At 44.3% G+C, this 24,734-nt stretch overlaps 1 long non-coding RNA gene across 1 annotated transcript; it reads right to left on the reverse strand.

Annotated features, from left to right (window-relative positions):
* Positions 1-382: 382 nt before the first annotated feature.
* On the reverse strand, positions 383-24,642 carry LOC140631743 (uncharacterized). The gene is made up of 3 exons (XR_012029272.1): positions 24,362-24,642; positions 8,479-8,691; positions 383-640 (listed from the first exon to the last, which is right to left on the reverse strand). It is a non-coding gene; the product is annotated as an uncharacterized lncRNA (long non-coding RNA).
* Between the last annotated feature and the right edge of the window lie 92 nt (positions 24,643-24,734).

Raw genomic sequence — 24,734 nt, forward strand, 5'->3', positions numbered from 1 at the left:
GCGACTAAGCCTGGGAGGCCTAGTTCTGTCAAATCTGAATTGCTAGGTGAAAAGGAAAACTGAAGGGTCTAGAGTCAGGCAGAATGAGTTATGGGTCCGTGACCAGTGACCCACTCAAGGGCCCGGGGCTCTCCTCTGCTGGAACACCAGAGCCTGTGGAGGCAGGAATGGGTGCACACAGAGCTGCGAACGGCAGACGTGAGGAGCAAGTCCGCAAGCTCGGAGAGTCATGTGAGCTCTTTTAGACTTGCAATTCCGCTCCCTGAGGATTCAGCTTAGGGAGGGAGCTCCTGTTCCCCCAGGTCAGGTGGGTTAAAGACGGGCTATTGCATCAGTCAGAGAGCAGTAATGCACAACCGAGGCAAGTGCACATTTTTAAGTTTACTTTTAGAGACTATTAGCTATGTTATTATATGATACCTTCATATTTCATATGACAATACACTGAGCTACGGGAAGCTTCCGTGCTGGCTGAGTTGATTCAGGGAGGTCTGGGCTGTGGAGCAGCTTCTCCATGGTTCTTTTGGGTGTCCTCTCCCTCTGGACTGCAGAATGGCTGCAACAGCTGCAGTGTCCAGGTGTTCACACGAGGTCCTCCCCAACAAGGACGAGGATGAAGGGCTGCCTTGTGTCTACCCCTCTATTGTCGAAAGAAAGAAGTTTTCACTACACGTGATCCTTACCCTCCCCTACAGACTTCCATGGGCTTCATCCCCTCAGCCAGAGCTGCTCACAGACTCGTGTTCTAGGTTCAAGGGAGCTGGGAAAGTGAGTATGGAGCCTGGCAACCTCTCTGATGGGTGGTGGGTGCCACCCGACACAAAAGAAGTCAGAATGAGCATGGGCACCCAAGCAACAGTGCCCGTCACAGCCATGGTGGAGGAGGGGTGAGAGATGACGTCAGAAGACAGGCTCAGGTTGAGTTATGAAGGGCCTGCAGTAGGAGTTTGGGATTTATTTTATGACCATGAGAACCCAGCATAAGTCTCTGTGGTGAGAAGTCACTGGCCGGTGCTGAGATTTAGAGAAATAACTGGACACAAAGGTGGGAGAAGGTTTGAGAGGAAACGCACAAGTCAGATTGGGGCAAGGATTAGATAGTTAGGACACTTTGGGGACCCCTGGGGGAATCAGGAGGCTGTCCCCCAACATGAGAACATGTTCAAGAATAACCAGTGTGTGTATACTTGGCAAAGAGTTGAGAAACGAGGCTGTAGGCCCAGCTTTTCCACTAACCTGAGAAGGTTAATGGAAAGCACCTGAGAAGGTCACTTCCCACGCCCTACCCCCAGCCTTGGTTCCTCATCTCTAAAACGGGGTCACCGGACTAAATGCACTGCATCCCCCCTTCCTCTAGCAATCCAGGAAGGCCAAGAATGGCCCACTGTAGGGGTGTTTGCTTAGGCAGATGCCATCCACCGTCTTACAAGCAAGGAAACAGGGCTGATGAGAGGCGAGTCACTCCCCACACTGCCACCAGCTGAGTGGCACCCTGTGTGTTCCCCCCAACATCTGCTCCGTCGTTAGTAATGTCTACACTTCCAAACACAATGGGGTTTATTATCGTTAATGATAAGCACCGTTATCGAAGAACTAGAGAAGCTCCATCTCATACCGATTATTTTGTTTTGTGCCTCACATCAAATCTCTTTCTTCCCAACACATCTTTAATTTTCTTTAGAACACAAAAGAAAGGGCAGAAGAATGGGTCGAGTGATATCAGGGTTCTTAACCATGAGTGAACCTCCGAAATCACGTGGAGTTTTTTGTTTGGGTTTGGTTTGGTTTAGTTTTCAAAAACCAGATCCACGAACCCCAGCCCAGACCTAGAGACTCTCTGGCTGGGGGTGGGTCTGGCAATATGAAATGTTGAAAGTCTACCCAGAAGATTCTGATGGGCCCCCTAAATTCTCTTTATTAATTTGGTTAACAGATATACTGTGGCTCAACATCCAAAGGTCTAAAGTAGAGAGAGTTAAAGGTTTTATTCCTGCCCTAAAGGAGTTAGCAAACAGCAGAAGTGAACACAGAAGCCAACATGGACTGGATGGGGTACGCGTACCGGGCCAGAAGCACTGGGGTTATAGGAGCCCCCGTGAGGGGCTCCCCTTCGGCCAAAGGGGGCAGGAAGTCTTCTCGAAGGAGACAGGCTTGAGTTAAGCGTTAAAGGACAATCAGAAGTTCGAGGGGGTGGGACGAGGAATGCCACGGGGAAAGGTCCAGAATCCAGAACTACTGCTCAGGCAGAGAAAGCAGAGCGGGACAGAAAGGATGGGAACGAAAACCAACAGGAACTGCCCACTTCTAACGCTCCTAGCAGCCATGTGGGAAGACACTCTCCTTCTTGACCTGCAGTGTCAAGCCTGAGGAATCACAGACGGGACTGGCTGTCGGTGTGGGGGTGAGAAGTCGGAGGATGAGGAGGAAATGCTATGGCAAGAGCCAGATGGACGGGGGGGCTGCGCGACTGTGAGCTTTTGCTGCAAACACGCGAGGCCCCCTGTCCGGAATCAGCAAGGAAATGGCAGGGAGAGGACTAAGCTTTGCAGCTAGGTCCAGCGTCTTCCTCGCCAGCCCCCACCACACACACACACACACACACACACTCACACACTCACACTCATCAGGCTGCACTTAACCTTTGCACGAAGTCTCCATCCAGCCTTTTCTCCCCCTGGAAGCGCAGCCTGATTATATCTAGTTGGCAGGCGGCTGACTGCGGGGGTGAAGGTCAATCCCGCAAGCACCTGTAGCCCTGACAGTGGCGTTCCTCACGAGCTACTCAAGCCCGGCCTGAGTTGCACTGAGTGATAGTCTTCTCTGAGGAGCAAACCGATTCAGCGACCCACACTCACACTCCTTCGTCCTCTGCAGCTTCCGAGCTCTGTGATTTAGGGCCACTGGCCTCCACCGCTGGGCGGAACTTCAACACCCTGGCACTGCACCCCCAGCACTCTGACAGCTGCCCTGAGCACTGCAGGACCTTGAAGGAAAGGCCCCTGGAAAGGCCCGTCCTGCACAAGCAGCCTGGAGCAAAAGCTAGGAGGTTCAGGGGTTAGACTCTGGAGTTTAGAGCCTCCCTCATTGTTGATCTGGAGTCTCCTTGTCTCTCAAAAAAAAAATATTTAAAGGAAACATTTTTCATGGGGGCCAAACACCAATCTCTCCCAGAGCTTCCAAACACTTATGAGGCGCCACTGTTTGCCAGGTAGCCGGTATGCAGATGGTTAAGACCGGAGCACATGCTGAGATGTGGAAACAACCTCAAGCTGCTAAGCCTTCATCTGCAGCCCTCAGCTCCGCCCCTGCAGAGGCCTGGTGGAGCACCTTTGCGGCCCACTGTCTGTCCTCTTCGAAGGAAGGTTTTGCCCCCGTAAGAGAATCCGTGCAACCCACCTGAAGTGGTTCTCAGTGGGCGGGGACTATGTCCCCATCCAGGGGATATTTGGCCACGTCTGAAGACATTTTTGGTTTCCACAACTGGAGTGCCTGGCCTTATGGGCCAGGGGTGCTTGTGAACATCCCACAGCACAGAGGCAGCCCCCAACAACCATGAATTGTCTGGCCCCAAATGTCAATAAGCCCGAGACTGAGAAAGCCTTGAGGTAGACTATGTAAGGGAAAGATGTGCTCTTCCTTCCTGTGACTGGAAGCTGGGCCTCCAGTTGTTTGTTTGGGTGAAGAAGACTCACAAATGCTTGCTCCCCTCACAAACCCAGAGACTGGCGGCCCAACCGCAGCATTTACAGACGCTGGGAAAACACCAAGTGACTTTCTGAAGTCACCCAAGGTAGCCCAGTAGAACCTGGGTACTGAGCACAGGGCTACTGCATCATGCTGTGGCCCCTCCGCTATGCCATGGTCTTTTTATTTTTTTTAAAGATTTTATTTATTTTTTCATGAGAGACTTGGGGGGTGGGGCAGCAGAGACCCAGGCAGAGGGAGAAGCAGGCTCCACAGAGGGAGCCCGACGCGGGACTCGATCCCAGGACCCCGGGGTCGCGCCCTGAGCCAGAGGCAGACGTTCAACCGCTGAGCCCCCCGGGCACCCCTGTGCCATGTGCTTTCAAACCAACTCTAGTTTCGACCAAACTGTTGGTGCCACAAGTTACAATATAATGCTGCTACTGGAGAGGATTTTTTCTTCTTTTTCCAAAACTCTTGGAACTTTCACATTGGAACTCTGTGTGTGCATGTGCATGTGTGTGTTGGATGCCCCCCCGCCCCCGTAGAATAAATCTGCCCCTCTCTAAGAGGGGGGGAACTTCAAGGGATTATCCTGCCAGACCTGGATTGCAGGCAGGGTAGGTGACATGACGGCCCAAGGCTTTAGCCAGGAGCTAATGAGGAGATCAAAGATCCTTGATGTTCTTCAATCCCCAGGATTTCTGTCTCCATACCTCTACCCTGGGGGGGGGGGGGGGGGATCCCAGCACATGGAACCGCTGTGGAGTTGAACAGCTCCTAGATACAAACCCTCCGGGCCCAGGTAGCCAACTCAGATTCCTGCTCTGGCTCCTTCCAGCGGACAGAGCAACGAGGGGAGATCTCCACTGACGGTCACGTCTGGGGTGGCCGCGGGCTGCGGGCCGTGGCCAGAGGGAAGACGCCGGCTCCGAGGCGCCCGGGACCGGGAGGGAGGAAGCAGAGTTGGGGAGGGCGGCTGCGGGGCAGATGAGCCTGCGGTGACGGAGGGTGGGGGGGACAGGGCGTGTGCCCCGAGATCTGAGACATGCAGTTGGGAAGGAGGGTGTGAACCAAGCCGCCCGGAAGGAGAGTGCCAAGGGGCAGCTGCCCAAGGCGGTAGCAGCTGGACAATTCACAGACAGCGGTCTCTGGGGAGAACATGGAACAGAACTGCAGGTGGAAGTGAACTCAACTTTAAGAGCCTTTTGAGTCCACTGTCCAACCTCCAGATGAGACCAGAGAGCACAGCGGGATGAGGGGATAGGTTCTGGGAAGAGACGGTTCGGCAGTTTGCTCATGTACCCTGTTGGCCTTCTATCCGTCCAGCACACAGTGAACCTCTGTCTGCTGCAAGGTTCAGGGACCCTCCAACAATGGTCTAGAGATGGCGCCCGAGGTGCTAGACCCCAAGGACCCCTTGGGGAATCTTTTGGGGTGCCACGTGGTATAAGGGATCCATCTATGCCAGGATCACCTGATAGAAGCCAGATTCTGAGGAGGACAAAGAGCCTCCTGAGAGGAAAACTCCTCTGAGTGATGGAAAAGTCTGGAATGGTGGGTTAGGCCAGACCAGGCAGCAAGGCTGTAGTGCCAAATGGGAGGGATGGGTTCTTTCCAATTGGGAGACTATTAATCATCCCTCCTCCCCGGCACCCTCGTACTTGGCCTCTGCCCTGGTATGTACGTGCTTCAGGGAGAAGAAACCTGGACACTCAAACGACAAGAACCAGTTCTCTCTGGGCTCTGGTTCCCGTGCTGGAGGAAGGACCCCTATGGGGGCTTCTCTTCTCCCACTCCTCCCCCGAAACACAGACCTAGCCAATTTGAAGAAGAAGATCATTTTATATCAGTTGAGAGAGAGAAAAAGGTTCACGTGAGCTGGAGAGAGATGTTGGCAAACCCCAAAAAAGTCACGAAGAGCAAATCCCAAAGGTCAAGATGCAGTTAGCACCACCGCAAGATGCAGTTAGCACCAGCACCAGGACAACTAACAACATGCACTTTGGAGTGAGACAGAGATGCAGTTCCACCTCCTGGGCCTGCTGCCTCTCTGCCCTTGGGAAGTTCACTTAACCTGTAAGAGCGTTCTTGTAAGGACTTAATGAGATCATTCCTGTAACATACTTAGCACTGTTGCCATAGACTTAAGTACTTGTGTCTCCCCAGAATTCACATGTCAAATCCTAATGCCTAACGTGATATTTGGAAGTTGGGGCCTTTGGGAGGTGATTAGGCCATGAGAGTGGAGCTCCCATGAATAGGATTGCGTCTTTATGAAAGAGGCCCCAGAGAGCTCCCTTGCCCTTCTACCATGCAAAGACCAGAAGGAACACAGCCATCTACAATAGGAAAAGGGTCCTTGCCAGGTACCAAATCTGCCTCCGCCCTGATCTTGGGTTTTCCTGCCACCGGAAGTGTAAGAAATAAGTTTCTATTGTTTATAAGACCCCCAGTCCGTAGTAACTCTCAAAAAAGGTGTAGATGTCGTCATCACCGGTGGCTAAATGTCATTGGTGGCATTGAGATTAGGGGACTGGAGGCTGGCCAGGAAAGCATGGAACTCCAGGTGGGCCTGGATGATGACCAACACCCAAGAAAGTCGGAGCAGTGGGGCTGGTGGCCAAGGTGGGGAGAGCATGGCAAAAGGGCCAGCAGGGACGATTCCGTGTTCCAGGAGAACTCTCACAAAGCCAGAGGAAGAGGGAACTCTAGGCCAATCAATTCAATAAGTATCGCTGGGGGAAGTAAAGCTGAGGTCTGCTGATCGGCCTGACTCAGTAGATCCAATGACAAACTGGACCCTTCATAGGATTCACAAGGCCCAGAGGGTATCAAGAATGCTGATTTTTAAAAAATGGACACAAATGTCTCTTAAACCTATAAAAAGATGTTCAGCCACATGATAAAAAGAAAAGTGCAAGGGATGGCTGGGCAGCTCAGTCAGTTAAGCCCCCAACTCTTGTTCGGCTCAGGTCATGATCTCAGGGTCGTGAGATCAAGCCCCACATGGGGCTCTACACTGAGCTGAAACGTGCTTAAGATTCCCTCCCCCCCACACACCATCATGCTTTCTCTCTAAAATAAAAAAAAGGAGAAGAAAAAGGGAAATAAAGAAAAGTGCAAGAAGCTATAATCAGAAGGACAAGAAATAAAAGTTTAAGAACACATGAGCAATCCTGTAGATTGTTTGCAGGGAGTTAAATTGGGTATATTCTCTGTGGAAGGTGGGTTGACAACAACTAGCAAAACTCCAAACGCATGCATATGCCCTTGGATACGACAATTCTACTTCTAGGAATGTATTCTCCTGTTGTACTTGTCACATATGTGCAAAATAATCTATGCACAAGATTGTTCACTACAGCACCGTTTCTCATAGAAAAAAAAAAAGGAAAAACCTAAATGCTGAGTAAATAAGTTATAGCCATTACAAGATGCAGCCACTAAAAAGATTAGTAAGGCACTCTGTGTGCTATGAAATGAACTCCAAGAAAACAATAGAACTTCTGTCTACTAGGACATCAATATGAAAAAGAAAAGAAAAAGAAGGGGCACACACACACACACACACACACACACACACACACAAGCACCTTCAAGGAACTACACTGTTGGACTTAGGACAGAAAGGACCACAACTGACCTGCAGCCTAGTGTTCCCATTTTCCTCTGAGATCTTGGCCATTCAGCCCTCTGAGCTCTAGCTTCAACTGTGAAATGGAGCTAAGAACTACTACTTTAGAACTTTGCCTTGAGGTTTAAATTTAGAATTCGATGTGTGTTTATACTAAATGGTATCATATTAAACTCTTATTGTAGGAATCAGATAACAGATGGTCCGTATCTACTACACAATAATTATTTAAACCATTATATAAATTTTTGAAGAGCCACTTCATCGAGCTTTAATTGACATGTAAAAAGCTGTACACATCTAAGGGATACAACTTGATGAGTTTGGTGATAGCTACGCACCTGTAAAATCATCACCACCATCAAGGCCATTGACATATCCATCATCTCTCCAAGTTTTCTCCCCCACCCTGTGTCTGTGTGTGTGTGTGGGGGGGGGGGCGGTAAGAATGCTTTCCATAAGATCTATCACCTTAGAAAAATTTAAATATACAATGCAGTACTGCTACCTATGGGCACCATACCACAGAGTTGATCTCCAGAACTTATGTTCATTAACTGAAACTTTGTGCCCTTTGACCTTCACTGCCCCCTTCCCCCCTGCCCAGTCCCTGGCAACCACCCTTCTACTCTCTGCTTCTAGGAATTTGACTACTTTAGATTCCATGTCTAAGTGAGATTATGCAATATTTGTCTTTCTGTGTCTGGCTGATTTCACTCAGCATAAAGTCCTCCAGGTACACCCGTGTTGTCCCAAATGACAGGATTTTCCTCCTTTTTTTTTTTTTTTTTTTGATTTTCCTCCTTTTTAAGGCTGCATAAAATTCTTGACTACATGTTTTAATGGCCGAATTTCTCTTTTTTAAGCCATATAAATTTGCCTACTTTCCTCAACACCCTCTCCTTTTTCACTGCATCGCTATAGACCCAAATTGAGTTTTCAGTTTGCAGAGACTAGGATTTATGGCTACCCTGGCACATGGGAGACAAAACTATCAGTAAAATATGAGAGAAACCCATACCAGGGAAGGACTCTTGATTGACTAATCAAGAGTCAATAAAAATCTGATCTATGCAATACCACCAGTTCAGTTATTGGTGTGACGGGAGAGGTGGGGGTCTACCCAGGCTTTCATTTGTGCTCACAGATTTACTTACTGTCTAGCCTGGCTGAGAAACCAGGTACCAAGAAGCGTGAAGATGATTTTCAGTAGTTACTCCTCAGATGGGAGTCAACCTTCCCAGAAACATCCGGTTAATCAATTCAATAATCAGTTGTTGATGGGTCTCGAATACCGAAGGAGTCAAGATATCTGGGGACAGTATTTTCTCTATTCTTCTCATTTATAACGTTGCTGGGAAATGGGGGTCCTTTAAAGAAAAATAATAATAAAACAGGGAAAGAGAAGAGACATCATGGACCACCCTCGGTCCTCAGTCTATTGCTTTTACGTTGCCACCTCTTCCCCCAAAGAACTAACCCACTATCAACATTTTGCCTGTCCCTGCTAGGCTGTGGACTCCTATATCCTCAGTCCTATCCTCCTTCCTAAGCACACAACTGTCTGCTTAGGAGAGATTTCGGCATGAATTGCACTGCTACCTTAAAATGAATGTTTTCTTAAAAAACACATTATCTCTCCTCTCCAGCCTTTTTATGTCCATCACTTTTCATTATGTTGCTCTCCATCTCCTCCCCGTCAGGCTCCTAGCATTTGAGCCTGAATAATCACGGTGGCCTTCAACATGATTCTCCTACTTTCAGTCCCTCCTACCCTCCAATATAATGTACTGGAGGAAAGACTTTTCCCTCTACCTCCATGTTCCATAGCTGAGTCTATGAAATAAACTGGCAATGGCCAGGTTAACAGAAGAAAAAGCATACAAATTTATTAATTTTGAAAATTACATGGATGGGGGCACCACAGGGGGAAGAAGTGATTATCCAGAAAAGTGGTGAGATTTGAAACCGTATATACTGTCTTAGTGGTGAAAGGGGGAATGTAGGCAACTGAAGGAGAGTAAATGTTTTTTAGGGAAAATGAGGGGGCCCTAGAAGAATAGAAGGGAGATTTGACAGTTTATGAGAAGGTTTATCTGGGTGTCAACTCTAGTGTCCTCTCCTGTGATCAGAACTCCTCTTCCCTAGTTGATGGAACCCCCAAGGAATAGACTTAACCATAATGAAGTCCCTAAATTCTCTGAATTCCCCTTATGGAATTCAGAGAAAGCCTCTCCCGCAGCTGGTGTTTGTTCAAGTGTCTTCAGCTCAAACTAATCAATATCCCAAAGCAGCATACTTTGGGGTAGCATGTCCTGAACTCTTCAGTTCCCTGCACAGACAAACAGATTAGTCCATAACATGGCCTTCATTGTCACTCTCTACTCAAAAGCCTTCCCTGGCTTCCCAATGGCCTGTACAATAAAGTCCAAAGTACTTGTCAAGGCATTAAAGGAATGCTAAGGTGCACATAACTTCCTCCTCCTCCAACCTTATTTCTCAGTATCTTTATAGTGGGATTTCTCAAGCTCAGCACCATTGACATTTTGGACCTGATGATTTTTTGTTGTTGTCACAGACTGCCTTGTGCCAATGGAACCGAGAGTAGCATCGCTGGCCTCTACCTACTAGATGCCAGTCACATTCCCCACCCCAATTATGACAATCAAAAACGTCTCCCAACATTGCTAAATGCCCTCTTGGAGGCAAAAATCACCCCAGTTAAGAGCCATCACTCTCCAGGAACTTCACACATCCAAAGTACTAATCAATTCATTGTTCTCCCTCTTAAAAAAAAAAAAAAAAGCATTCATTCATTTATTCATTCAATTATATATGTATGTGTTCATGGTGCCTGTTTATACATGTTTATACCTCTTTGTCTTACCATATTGCTTCTCCTTCCAGGACACTTCAAAGGGCTTTAGGCCCTTGGGCAAGTGGTGCTCTTAACTACCAGCAACGTAAAGATCAGATGATCTGTTATTCACAATGTAAAGCATTCCGTCATCTGGCCCCAGACTTACCTCTTCTGCTTCAGCTGCCACCAGTTCATTCTCATACTCTCTGCTCTAGGCAGACGGTTCCCTTGAGTCCACCACAGCTTCTAGTCTCCCATGGGGTCACTTCCTCTGACTTTGCAGCTCAGATCATGGCTTTTCCTTGTCCAGACCATTCAGGGTTCTGAGCACCAACTCCATGCTCCTCTGAACAGCCATGGCCCTGTACATACCTCCATCAACATTCCTAGCATCTTCTACTGGAACTGTACTTTTATTTCTCCAGCTCCCCAAATAGATCATAAGCGACTTAAGAGTTAGCTCTATGTAATATTTTCCATTGTTTCTACAAATCCAAGCATAGTGCCACTGGTTTATAGTCACACAAAAAAGATAACTAACGAGTACCATTGGCTATCATAGCCTGGCCAATTTGACACATAAAATGCACCATCACGGGCTCGAAGATGGGTAAATAAAACTGGTATATTCTATAGCAATCACTCCCTCTTCTGCACTCAATACTAATAATTGTCTCTAACATTCGTTTGAGACATATCATACAGTGACCTGATTTATTGTTTATCTTTGGTTTTTATCTGTCTTGTCTTTCCAACTAAAGTAAAAACTCCTTCAGGCAGGAAGGATATGCCTTATACAGAGATGAGCACACAGCAGGAACTTACAATGTGTTAAATAAAAGAGCTAGTTTGAGAATGATGATAAAAATAAACTCAGAGATCCTTTGGGATAGATAAATCAGTATTGAACCTCAGTGCACCAACTGAACACAGTTTGGCCATTTGCCATGAGACCCTTCATCTTCTGCTCTCTCAAGAATAAATTCCTACCTCCCGAGAACCACTGAAGGCTTTGAACGTTCCCAAAGGGATGGTTTTTACCTATAGGATCTGAGAGTAGAAGCCACAGAGGAGGGAGCAGGTAACTCCACAAAGAGGTTCAAGACCCAGTGTTAACCAACAGAAAGAAAGTATTATGGAGACTATAGCACAGAGAATATAGGGCCTCTAACTAACTGCAGGGCTCTATAGGCAAAAGTAACTTCCCAGGAATGACAATATGTGTAGACACATGTGGTTCTTGATAGAATATCTGAGTTCAGGAAATGATAAATAGGAACAGAATCCTCCTTGTCAGGTCAAGTCCAAGACTGTCAAGCTTTTCCTGAGCCCCAGTCATATTTAGTGACCCTCCCCCACACCGTATTTTCCTTTCTTTTTCATTTTGCATGCACCATCTTTGTGCTATATTGTAATTATTTGTCTACTTGTCTGATTCTCTCACTAAATGGCAAATTTCTAGAAAACAAAGACTGTCTGGTTCATCATCATATCTCCTAACACCTTGAACAATGATTGGAACATAGTTGATATTTAACATTTCAGGAAAGAAGGCAAGAAGGAAGAACAGAACAGAGGACATGTGTATACACACACACACACACACACACACACACACAGGAATCTGGGACCTGTTTCTGACCCTCCTAAGGCAAGGCACTTGAACTTCCTGGGCTTCTGTTTTATCATCTAGAAGACAAGGAATTTATAAAGTTAGGACTATGAGCATTCAAGAAAAATACATAGTTTAGGAGTTGGGTTTTGTTTGTTTTAATGTGCATCTGCAAGACATAAATCTAAAATGGAGCAAAGACTTGATTATTTCAAAGGAAAAAAGGAGAGAGGGGGGCAGGAAGGAAGGAAGAAGTAAGGGGGGAAGGAGAGAGGAGGGGAGGAAAGTTGCAGTAATGTTACCTACACTCTCAAGTTAACTGAAACTTGGTTAAAAAGAATGTATGGGATGAGATGACTTGTTCTTGACAATTTCCTGAGCTAATTAACTCTAGTTCAATTTTGAATGTGCAAATAAAAAACAATATAGCTATATTTATAAAATACTGAGCATAACAAAATAGAAAATTTAAGGACCCAGAGATTACAATCATGGGAATGCACAAGTAACTATACTTCAAAGAAAGAATAAAGTCAGTGCTACTTAGACTATTCTAGAGCATTTTAAAAAGTGGGTGGGAGAGTCTATATTACTTATTGAAACTAGTGTGATGTGATAACAAAGCCAAAGATGTCATGGCAAAACTTCACACCAATCTCACTTTGCGTATCAATTCAAAAACCTAAATATAATAAATAAAATAGTAAACAGAATTGGGCAATTCAGAAAATACTTAGCAAACCATGACCAAGTAGGGGCTATTCTAGAAATGCAAGGATATTTCACTATTAGGAAATTTAACATCTCATTGACCATGTCTAGGGAATAAAAAAAGAGAAAGTAGTCATGCTTATTTCTATGGATGCTGAAAGCACACTTGATATTTGATAAAAATGTAATGTCTACTCTTAAAATCTCTTACTGGATAAAGACCATCTTTAGTTTAAAACAACGAAACAAAGAATTATTGAACACTTACTATATGCTAGGCACGGTTCTAGGCACTTGGGATATGGCAGTGAATAATGCAGGCAAAAATCTCTGCCCTTTTGAGGTTTACATTGTAGTGGTGGGGACAGACAATAAAAATAAGCATAATGATTAAGCAAATTACCTAATATGTCAGAAGGCAGTGTGCAGTATGGAAAATGAAGTAGGATGGGGAAAATTAGGAAAGCTGGGAGTAGATGTAATAGTGATTTTTTAAAATTTATTTTTAAAGAGGAAGAGGGAGGTAGAGGAGAGGGGCAGAGGGAGAGGAGAGAGAGAGAGAGATGCTCAAGCAGGCTCCACGTCCAGCATGAAGCCCAACAGGGGGCTCAGTCCCACGACTCTGAGATCACAACCAGAGCCAAAATCAAGAGTCAGACGCTCAAGCAACTGAGCCATGCAGGGGCCCAGCAGTAGTGATTTTAAATAGGGTGGTTAGCGTAGGCTCAACAAGAAGGCAGCATTGTCACAAATACTTTGAGGGGGTGAGGAAGCACCTGCAGCTCTCTGGGAAAGGGGGGAGAGAACCTACCAGTTGAGTTCAAGAAATGGCAAGGAAGACAATGTAGCTGCATATTTTGTAGTATAAGGTGTGAGAAAAGATGTGTTGCTTGAAGGTGTGACAACCACGCCCTCACAGAACCACATCAAACGACAGAAAGGATGGTATCTCCCACATTTCTTTTTAACAGGGAAGGAATTACATCCAGAAGCTCTAGAGCTTCATAACACCATCCAATCTTCCTAATCTATCAATTTTACACAATCCTATTTTTAAAAACCAACATAATTTTTTTTAAAAAAATAGGCAAGCTGATTATCAAATTCACATAGGAGAAAAAAAACAAATCTCAAAAATTCCAAAAGAGAGGCACAAATAAGGGAAATGCACCTTATTAGCTAGTAAAATAACTGAAGAGCCATCTGAAAGAAAATACAGTTGCATCCCTCCATCACACCTTATACTGAAATGAAGTCCAGATTGATTGAAGAGGGAGGAGAAAGTAGTTAGAGAAAGCTGTGGATAAGGAGGCTGCATTTTCACTGTAACCCTGTGTTGGGACGCCCGGGTGGCTCAGCCGTTTAGCATCTGCCTTCAGCTCAGGGCATGATCCTGGAGTCCCTGGATCAAGTCCCGCATCGGGCTCCCTGCATGGAGCCTGCTTCTGTCTCCGCCTTTCTCTCTCTGTGTCTCTCATGAGTAAATAAATAAAATCTTTATTTAAAAAAAAAAAAACCCTTTGTGTCTTATATTTTGTTGTGCACGTGTTGCATATTTAAAATTAATTGTTGGAAAATGTAGCTCTTACATAAGCAATATAGTATAGTAGAAAGACCACAGACCTAAGAATCTGGTGGTGTTTTCACGTCTTGATTCTGCGCTAATTAAATTGTAACCTTGGGCAAATCAGGTCATCTGCACTTCATCTCTAAAGTGTTAAATGAGACAGACTCCACTTTAATTCTAAAGTTCTATAGCACTATACGCTTAAGCTTAAAAACTGACCTAAGGGGAGTTTTGTTTGCTATACCTAGTTTTGACAGTTCTCTAATAAACAGTAGGTGATCTACTGTGGAAGGTAGCATCAAACAGCATCAGCGCCCACCGCATTCACACTCTTACTGTTGAATGAAGCCAGCATGCAAACCGCGCATTAGGGCTCAGCCAGGAGCATCTGGTCGGTTAGTCATGGAGAGAGTTGGCCCTCCCACATTCCAGATAAATAGATAAAGGTCACCTCGTGGGATTGGATGCCTGGGATCATGAGGCCTGTGACTCATACCAGAGGGCGCCAAAAGGATTCTACAGTCCACAGCCAGCGCAGAGCCCTATTGTCGGGATTTATTTGAATCTCTGATCTTTTCTGGGCCCCACCTTCTGGCCATCCTACAAAATACTTCTGTCAAATAAAGGAAGAGGAAATTTATTTATTTATTTATTTTATTTTAAATAAGATTCTAAAAAGGAAAAAGATAAAACATAAATCAGTCTGATGACTTGTTAACAACTATACAAAATAGTATTGATTATTAGCTAACTTAGCCAATAGGTGAATCATTTTATGGTTTTCAAGGAACTGAAACGCTGAAAGGCATCTTAGCCATCAGCTAGTCTAAACCACGCATTTTACAGATGAGAAAGGGGAAGCTGAGAAAGGTCAGCTTTTGTAGTGTAAGGTACATAGCCAGTTCTTGTTTAAGGTACATAGGCAGTTTCTGGCAAATTCAAGATAAAAATTCAAATGTCCAGGGATCCCTGGGTGGCGCAGCAGTTTAGCGCCTGCCTTTGGCCCGGGGCGTGATCCTGGAGACCCGGGATTGAATCCCACGTCGGGCTCCCGGTGCATGGAGCCTGCTTCTCCCTCTGCCTGTGTCTCTGCCTCTCTCTCTCTCACTGTGTGCCTATCATAAATAAATAAATAAATAAATAAATAAATAAATAAATAAATAAATAAATAGCTGTTTCTACCTGTCATCTTTCATCTTTAATGTATCTTCCAAACTGCACTTTCATGTACCACCTGTCAAAAGTGTGCTTTATTTCAAATAATGGTTTGGAATTGTCCGTTGCATCTGGACCTTGATATTCTTTAGACCCATGACCTAAGGAGCAGAGCTTTGGAGCAGGCACCACTGGAGGAGGGCTAAAGGGAACATGGAAATTCCAGCTGAGATCTGCTCTTGAGAAACTGTCCCCTACCCAATTCTTCCCACCATCAGCCATCTCCCATCACTTACCCAGAGACACTTGCCATCGGACACCTTTTTTTTAAACCTTCAGGCCCTTCTTTCCACTGCCATCCCCAGCCAAAATGATTCTTAGAGCTCATAAGCTTCTCTCAGACACATGCCCAACCTACTTCTACCCAGGAACCAGCTGTCAGCAAATTTCCTTGGGGGTTTGTATTTCCCTTTAACTTAAGTAGGTCATTGCTCTAAAGAAAGTATAAAGATGGAATGAATGAAAATAAGCTGCTAGATTTGGCTTGTGTGAGATTTGTGAAAAATGCAAGGAGATGGGCAGTGTGGCAGGGCTGGGCCAGCAAAGGAAGTCCCCTCTGTTAGCCTCCCCATGACTCAGCTCTTACAGCATTACTAGTCAGACTGGCAGAGTAAATATTCAAGGGATTTAATCAAAAAGATATGAGGTCACTGTCTTGCCTGTGTCTATATGCACTTCTTCTGACACAGAGGAAAGAGCTTGAGTGGGTACAAGAGATAAGGAATCGGGAGGATGCCATTTTGTAAATTGGAAAAAGGTATTTGGGGCTAAAAAGATGAAGATGCGTGACCTGAAATGCAGAGGTCTTATCAACACAGTTGACTTCCTTCCAACAAAAATCAGTTTGGGCGGTGATCTATTTGTCACCTCACCTAAGCTTCCCCATCTCCTTTGAAGGGTCCAGAGGCCTATCGTCCACAAAATAAGCATCCCCCGGTGGATGTAGGGTGTTGGGTAGGACACCCAGTGGGATTAGTCTGGGTGAAATCAGAGTAAAATGACAAGGATGATCCTGTTGGGGAAAAAGGAAGGGAAAGTCACAAAAAGGAAACATCTGTGTTGTAGAGAAGGGAGCACTGCCCGCAGGGAACAGGTCTGTTCTCTATGTGAGGGCCACAGCACTTTCTGGCACAGCTGGCTCTCCCCTTCTTGAGACCACCTAGAAGCCTGCTTCCTGCAAAGTGCAGCAAAGTCTACTGCGCCACTACCAGCACACTCTCTACCCCATCACCGGATAGGGCCTCGTTTGCCACTGCTTAGATACAGCTACTACACCTATCGGGCTGCAGGCATCTTCACTTCCAGGAGATAGAAATATGCTAGGAACTCACTAAACTTATTGGTTGTATCATTGTTGCCGCTAAAACGTTGACTCTTAAGATATATAGTGAGGCCGACTAGAAATCTGTTGATGAAGTGTTCCTTAAGGCTAGTGAGCCCTGCTGGAGTACATACCTCCATTCATTCACTCATGTATTAAGTATTTGTGGAACACCCACTAAGAAGCATCAGTGTGTAAAGGGACACAAGGATGAAAAAACTGTTCTCATGAATTGTATTCTCCAGTCTGAAGAACTTACCAAAAGAAATAACGGTGTGAACCACATATATAATTCTGAGTGTTCCAGTGGCCATATTTACAAAAGGTAAAAAGAAACAGGTAAAAGGGATTCTAATAATATATTTCGCTTAACTCAATAGATCCAACACTTCATTTTGACATGTAATTAACATTTTTTAATTACTGGTGACATAGTTTACCTTTTTCTGTATGAACTCTTTGAAGACCAATGTGTATTTTATACTTACAGCCTATCTCTATTCAGATGCTAAATTTTCATCAGATGTATTAGTTTGTGTTTAATTTTCATAAATTTACAGTTGATAAAGTAGATTCACATGCTCAAGATTTTTCAAACATACTTAAAAATTTTCTGCTAGGGGCAGCCCGGGTGGCTCAGTGGTTTAGCGTCGCCTTCAGCCCAGGGCCTGATCCTGGAGACCCAGGATCAAGTCCCACTTCGGGCTCCCTGCGTGCAGCCTGCTTCTCCCTCTGCCTGTGTCACTGCCCCTCTCTCTGTTTCTGTGTCTCTCATGAATAAATAAATAAAATATTTAAAATAAATTAAAAAATAAATAAAATGAAAAAAAATTCTGCTAACTTTATTAGTTCTTAAACTTAATTTGTTAGAATTAGAATGCAGCTCAAAGGTGCATGTATTAGTTTGCTGTTTGTACTATAACAAATTATCACAAATTTGGTGAGTTACAACAAAATGAATTTATTATGTGGCAGTTCTGAACTCCTAAAATTGAGGTGTTGATAGGGTTGCATTCCTTCGGAGAGCTTTAGAGGAAGATCTGTTTGTTGCCTTTCATTTTCCAGCTACTACAGGCTGCCTGCATTCCTTAACTTGCCATCTGCTCATTTCGTCCTGACTTCTGCTTCCATCATCACACCTCCTTCTCCACCTGATTTTCTTTAAATTTCCTGCTTTGCAATTATAAGGACCCTTGTGATTATATTGGGACTGCTTGGATAATCCAGGAAAATCTCCCCATCTCAAGATTCCTAAATTAATCACATCTACAAAGTCCATTTTGCCATACAAGGTAATATCCAGAGGTTTTTTGTGATTAGGTTGTAGATATCTTTGGGGGGCTATCATGTCAAGAAGATGAAAGAAGACAACAATGATGGATGGAAAGGTCAAGAAGGAAATATGGAGGGTTATGGTGATGGTAAGTGAGGAAGGAGCCACAGCAGCAAAGTTTTGTAGACCACGGCAAGGATTTCGTTCTGTATCTGAGACCAATGGAAAGTCATTGAATTTGCATTTTGAGAAAATGCATTCTAACTGAAAAATTAAAAATAGATTGAAGGAAGGCAAAAAAAAAAAAACCAAAAAAAAAAAAACATTGAAAATTAGTTGAGACCCTGTGTAGTAATTAGATGTTTGAAGGTAATGGCTTGGCCTAAGGAGGTGGCTGTAGAGGTGGAGAGAAACGGAAATATTTGAGAGAGATTGAGGAAGTAAATTTTGTAGAACTTGGCAATAGATAAGCTAAGCAATGGAGATTAAGGGTCAAGGCCACGTTGAAGATGACACTTAGGTTTCCAACTTCCTGAGCTAGATAGATAATGGTTCCGTTTACCACAACAAAAAAATACCTCTCAGACCAGGTTTGTTTGGGGGACAAGGAATGCAGTTTTGAACATGTTGGGTTTGAAGTGACTTTAAGAGAACCAGATAGAAAATCATTGGGCAGTTGGAGGTAGAAGTGCAGAGTTTCCTCTGGGTAGCAGAAGAATTTCAGAGCTTTGGTTTTTACATGGTTATTAAAGCCTTGTGTATAAATGAAAACACCTAGAATAGAGGCCAGTAGGAAGAGTGCCTAGGACATAGCCTTAAGAGAGTTGAACATTCAATGACAGATAAAAAAGAGACCAAGAGCCTACAGCATCACAAAAGCCAAAAAAATATATTATTAAAAGAGGATGTGGTCAATAAAGTTGATTACTCCTGAGAATTCGGTAAGTGGATTTCTGAAAGACCAATAGGAATTCACCTACACTATTAGTCCATAAACTTCTACTAGTTTACACCAGTAAGGCCAGGGCTGCCTGCCATGCCTCTGTACCAAGTTTAAGTTAATCATGGCCATGGTGACTGCTTTAGAGGTGGGCACATAACCACAGGGAGCTAATGAGATCCATTTGTTGGTACTTCAAGGAAAGAGCGTATCATTCCCACTGTCTTGGGAATGATACTTGAGGAGATATAGATACTTGAGGAGATAAAGAGCCTGAAGACATTGCTACCATTTTGCTACTAGTCTAGAACTAGAAACAACACTTGGCAGAAAAGAAAGATGGTAAATAACCAAATATTTATGACATCTTTTTGGTTCTAACTCCAGTTGTGCCTGAAGCTTGATCTAGCCCTACACTTTCAACCTAGATGAGCCAATAAATTCTTTTTGTTTGTTTGTTTTTTGATAAGCCAAATAAGTACAAAATGTCACTTACAACAGAAGAATGCTAAATTCTACAGGAGGATAAATGAAATCTGTGTTTAAGACCTTTTGAAAAACTGCCTTATATGTTAAGATGATCAGATGTTGACTAAAATTCTCATCATAATCATAAGAGATTGTGAAAGCAGATAACAGAACTTGAAAGCAGGAAAATAAAATAGCTAGAAATACCAGAAGAGTTTCTATGTTCATGAGCTCCAATTTGTGAAGCACTCAGAAACAAATAGGAATATATTAAATTAGAGTTAAAAATTATAGTCCCAGGCTGTCTTAAAGTAATTTCTTTATTGTGACCAGAAATCTGGTTCCAAGGTTTTCTTGTTCTCTTTTGTCTTGAGCTTGTATCTTTCATGAGCCCTGAAATGGCAATTTTACAGATGCATGAATTATAATATTCATGATTTCCATGGCATTGTAATTGTACTCAGTAATTATAATTTTCATTGACACAAAAGTTACAGACTCCTGGGACTTGCTCAGTAGAACTTAAGACTGTTGCTAGGCACCTCACAAAAGTGATTATCCCCTTTGTGGGAATTGAGGATTTTGACCTTGAATAACTTTTACATTGGGAAGTTAAAATTTACTGGCCTCAGCTTCTCTGAACCCATTTATGTTTTCTTTTTAATTCCAGTATACTTAACATCCAGTGGTACATTAGTTCCAGGCATACAATACAGTGATTCAATACTTGCATACATCACTCAGCGTTCATCATCAGAAACGCACTCCTTAATCCCTATCATCAGTTTCCCCCTCACCCCCCTCCCCTCTGGTAACCATCAGTTTGTTCTCTGTAGTTGAGTCTGTTTCTTGGTTTGTCTTTTTTCCTTTGTTTTATGTCTTAAATTCCATATATAAGTGAAATCATTTGTCTTTCTGTGGCTTATTTCACTTCACATTGTACTTTCCAGCTCCATCCATGTTGTCGCAAGTGGCAAGATTTCATTCTTTTTATGGCTAAGTAATTACTCCACTGTGTATATATACCACATCTTCTTTATCCATTCTTCAGTCAGGGACACTTGGGCTGCTTCCATAACTGGGCTATTATAAATAATGCAGCTATAAACACTGGGGTGCACGCATCCCTCTGAATTAGTATTTCTGTATTCTTTGGGTAAATACCCCATACTGGATCATAGGGTAGTTGTATTTTTAACTTTTTGAGGAAACTCCATACTGTTTTCAACAGTGGCTGCACCAGTTTGCATTCCCACCAATGGTGCAAAGGGTTCCTTTTTCTCTGCATCCTTGCCAATGCTTGTTGTTCCTTGTGTTTTTTATTTTAGCCGTTCTGACAGGTGTGAGGTGGTATCTCATTGTAGTATTGATTTGCATTTCTCTGATGAGTGATGTTGAGCATCTTTTCATGTGTCTGTTGGCCAGCTGGATGTCTTCTTTGGAGAAATGTCTGTTCATGTTTTCTGTCCATTTTTTAACTGAATTATTTGGTTTCTGGGTGTTGAGTGGTATAAGTGCTTTATATATTTTGGATACTAACCCCTTATCTTCTCTGAACCCATTTATTAAAAATTCACCAAAGTATGGGTCTGCCATGACTCAAGAGCATGGATCTAGGAGAAGAAAATCTATGAGCATCTACTGAATACCCACCATATACAAGACAATGTGCTAGGCACACTCAGAGGCTTGAGGAATTGTCTTGCTTTTCACAGAGCTTGGAAACTTGTGGCAAAAGTAGGACATATTCATGAAGAGTCACACATCAATATAAAACAGTATCTAATACGCGATAAAAAAGATTTGTACAAACAAGACCTTAGATGCTGGGAGAAGAAGAAATCAGTTTGGGGTAGAATGCCCTGAGGGTAGGCACAGGTGAATGGGCAGAAATAAAGAGCTCAGCAGACGGAAAGCTCTGTATTAACAAAGAAGCAGAGAGAAAGGTGTTGGTAGGTAACTGTATCATAGAGTCGCCTGCTAAAGCAATGACTCTTACAGAGTTTTAGCTGGAGGGAGGTGGCTTGAAAGGATCAGGAAGTCATTAAATGATGGCCTATAAACTTTAGGCTTCATCTTGTAGGAAATAAAGTTCAAGGACTGCCAAAGATTGAGCCGATGGATACAGATCATCTCTCTTCCTCAGTATTAAAGCCATCATAGCTATGGACACAAGAGCCTCGACTCGGTTTGTGTGAGAAATAAACTTTTTGTTGATCAACACAGTGTAAAATGAAAAGTGAGATGTTGGAGGTTAGGACTGGGTCATGGGAAATTGGAACGTTGTACTAACAAAGCTAGATTTGCATCTTACTGTGGCTGCTACGTGGACGATGGACTTAACAAGGATGAGACTAAATCAGGAGCCCAAGTAGAAGGCAAAGCCCTAGGCAAGAGGTCATGGAGCCTATCCGACAGTGGTGACCACAGGATTGGGGAGAAGGAGATGGGATCAAGGGATAGTTGAAAGCAACATCATTAGGACTTGATGACCATCACTGACTGTTAGGGGTGATGGGAAGAGAGGATTCTAGAATGACTCCCAGGTTTCTGACCTGAGGGGATGAGGTGGGAAGTGGAACCATTAACCAGGATACAGGAAGAGGAGCAGCCTTGGGAAAGGAAGGTCATGAGTTCAGAGTTGCATATCATGTAAACCAGAACTCACTGGCTGCAAGTCATGGAAACCCATGTCAAACTACCTTAGGAGACTTCACAGTTGATAAAATTGGATGATGGAAAGGTAGAGAAAGCAAAGATTTCACAACTAAATCTAAAATCATCAGGACTTGCTCCCTGTCCTGCCCTCTCTCTCTCTCTCCACTTGGCTTCTACCTGCAGTTAGGGCTCATTCCGTCAAGGCCCTCCGAGTGGCAAGGGACATGTCTAACAGTGGTTCTGGAATCTAAGAAAGAGAGTTACAACTTGCCCTGCCAATATGGAAAAATCCATAGACACCCCAAGGAATAAAAGAATGAATGAGATGGTCTAAGTCCCTGGTCTCAGGAGACATGGTCATAAAAGCACAGAAACTTGAGGCCATCTCCAGTACCTCCAGAGGGCTGAAACCTGGTGCATATTAGGAGTTCAATATAATGCTCATTAAATCAAAAGATGATTAATGGTACTTTCCATGAGTAAGATCATTTGGCATTTATGAAATCGTTTGGTTGCACACATTTTATCTATTACAGAGACTAGAGCCAAGCAGTCCTCTGTCCCCACACCTAACCCGTGTGCCAAATATGACACATAGGTAGAATTTTCTGACAGAAAGGCCAGCCATACCCATTGGCCATTCTGTCTGCAGCCATACCCCACTTGCAATGCCTACGCGAGCTCCTCCTGGCTACAGGAGTCATGATGCGTCTTAGGCCTCTCATCAAAAAATTCCTCCCTGGTCACCACCACCCGCACTGCTACCATCACCACTGAGATTTTACAAACCTGTGCCCCACATTTTTACCTACAAGTTAGGAGAGAAGGCTCAGAGCCCCAACAGACCACTTTTCAGCATCATAAAACAACCCTCACAGGGAAAGCTGGTTTCTCTTCGTAATTGAGTTCCTCTGAAGGCAAAGACTGGATGGGCACGCTCAACCGTTACGAACTAAAATCAACTTCCAGGCCTACAGTTTTCAATATTGTGGCACATGACACTGTTCGCCTTTTGTCTGAACTTCAATATATTTCTTTTATGGAGTTTTATTTGCTTAGGCTGTCGGTAACACTTACGGAGGGCTACTCTATTATGCAGGATACTGTACTAAACACCAAAAGGTATATAAAAGCAGCCAGGTGTCCCCAGGGCACAATCAAAAGAGTGACAAAGATAGTAATTATTTGCTAAATCTAGATCAGACCCTCCATCCCAGTGTCTAGATTCCGATGCCACTAAACTTCTTCCTTCTGATCCTACGGGACCCCACACAGATTCACCAATGGCCATGATCATTTTTTTCTCCTACATTATGGTGGCTTCCAGTTCATTTATCATTTTAAAAGCATATCTGCTTTCCCTGCTGCTACTGTCATACCGCCTATCATCACCAGGTTGTTGTGGCCTTGGCTATAGCCACACATTTATTTTGTTCCAGCTGAACAGTAGAGTGCCACACACATACACACACACACACACATATCTGTGATGTACTCTATTACCAGGCCACAAAATAAGTCTACTCCCAGCCTCCATTCCATAGAAAACTGAAGATTTAGTTCTTCATTCCACTTGTTTTTTTATTACAACCCTCCTGCCAACAACCCTGGCACTTGTCTCTAGAAACTACCTTAACAGTATAACACTGCTGGGGCACCTGGGTGACTCAGTCACTTAGGTGTCCAAACTCTTGATTTCAGCTCAAGTTATGATCTTAGGTTGTGAGATCAAGCCCTGAGTTGGGCTCCGCACTGGATGTGGAGCCTACTTAAGATTCTCTCTCGCCCTCTCTCTTTGCCCCTTCTCTCCTCCTTCTCTAAAAACAAAGAAGAAAGAAAGAAAGAAAGAAAGAAAGAAAGAAAGAAAGAAAGAAAGAAAGAAAGAATAACACTGTTAAAATCTCTAGGGACTAGGCCTAAAGACCTTCTGGAAACCTTCACTCCTTCCATTCCTGAGCCTCCTGCTTTCTTGCCTTACCCATAGTCTTTGTACCAAGTTTATATACACCCTCTCCCTGCTCAGGTCTGTTCTTTCCCTTTTTGGTACTCACTCTAAGGGGGCTTGTGGTTTCTCTAACAGCTCAGAAGTCTTGGGCCTGGTGCAGGGCAGAGGAGGCTATGCCCCTCAAAGGGGCCCACAACAGTCTGTATTCAGAGCAAACAATTAAGGCCTCTGCCCCTGGGGTTCCCTCTACACAAAGACAATTCAAGGTCAATTGTTTGGAATTCAGAGCCATCTTCCTAAAGAAATGACCTAAAAGGAGTACGTAGGTGCCCAGAACTCAAAAAAGTCCATTTGACTCAACATATGTCATCTGGAGTTCTACATGTACTCTAGAACCTACCTAACAGTACACCACTGTTCCTATAGTTTCTATGGAAAAAATGAGTTCTGAATTCCAGCTGCGAACATACCTCTGCCTCTGCCATCAGCAGGAACAGCCCAGCATTCACCTTCCACAGTCGGCCCACCCAATGGTAGGGAAACGCCAGAGGCCTAGCGGGTTTTGTTTTTAAGAAAGGGGTTGAGGGGGAGGGGAACTCTGGGAGGTGGAACCAGGCTGTGGAGAGCAGAGAGGGAGGTTTGAGGGTGGAAGAGCCCAGTTGCCTCTGGGTTTCAGGGTCTTCCAGAGAGGCGGGCTCTCCCCCAGGCTCTAACCCAGAAGACACGCCTGGTCCTGGTCGGGCCTGGTCTGTTACGGGGAGAAAGAGGGGGAGTTCCAGGGGAAGACGGGGCGGGGACTAAGGAAACTGTGTCCGTGAGCTTCTCTGTGAGGTCAAACAAGGA

Source organism: Canis lupus, chromosome 1 (assembly GCF_048164855.1).
Source record: "Canis lupus baileyi chromosome 1, mCanLup2.hap1, whole genome shotgun sequence".
Taxonomy (NCBI): domain Eukaryota; kingdom Metazoa; phylum Chordata; class Mammalia; order Carnivora; family Canidae; genus Canis; species Canis lupus.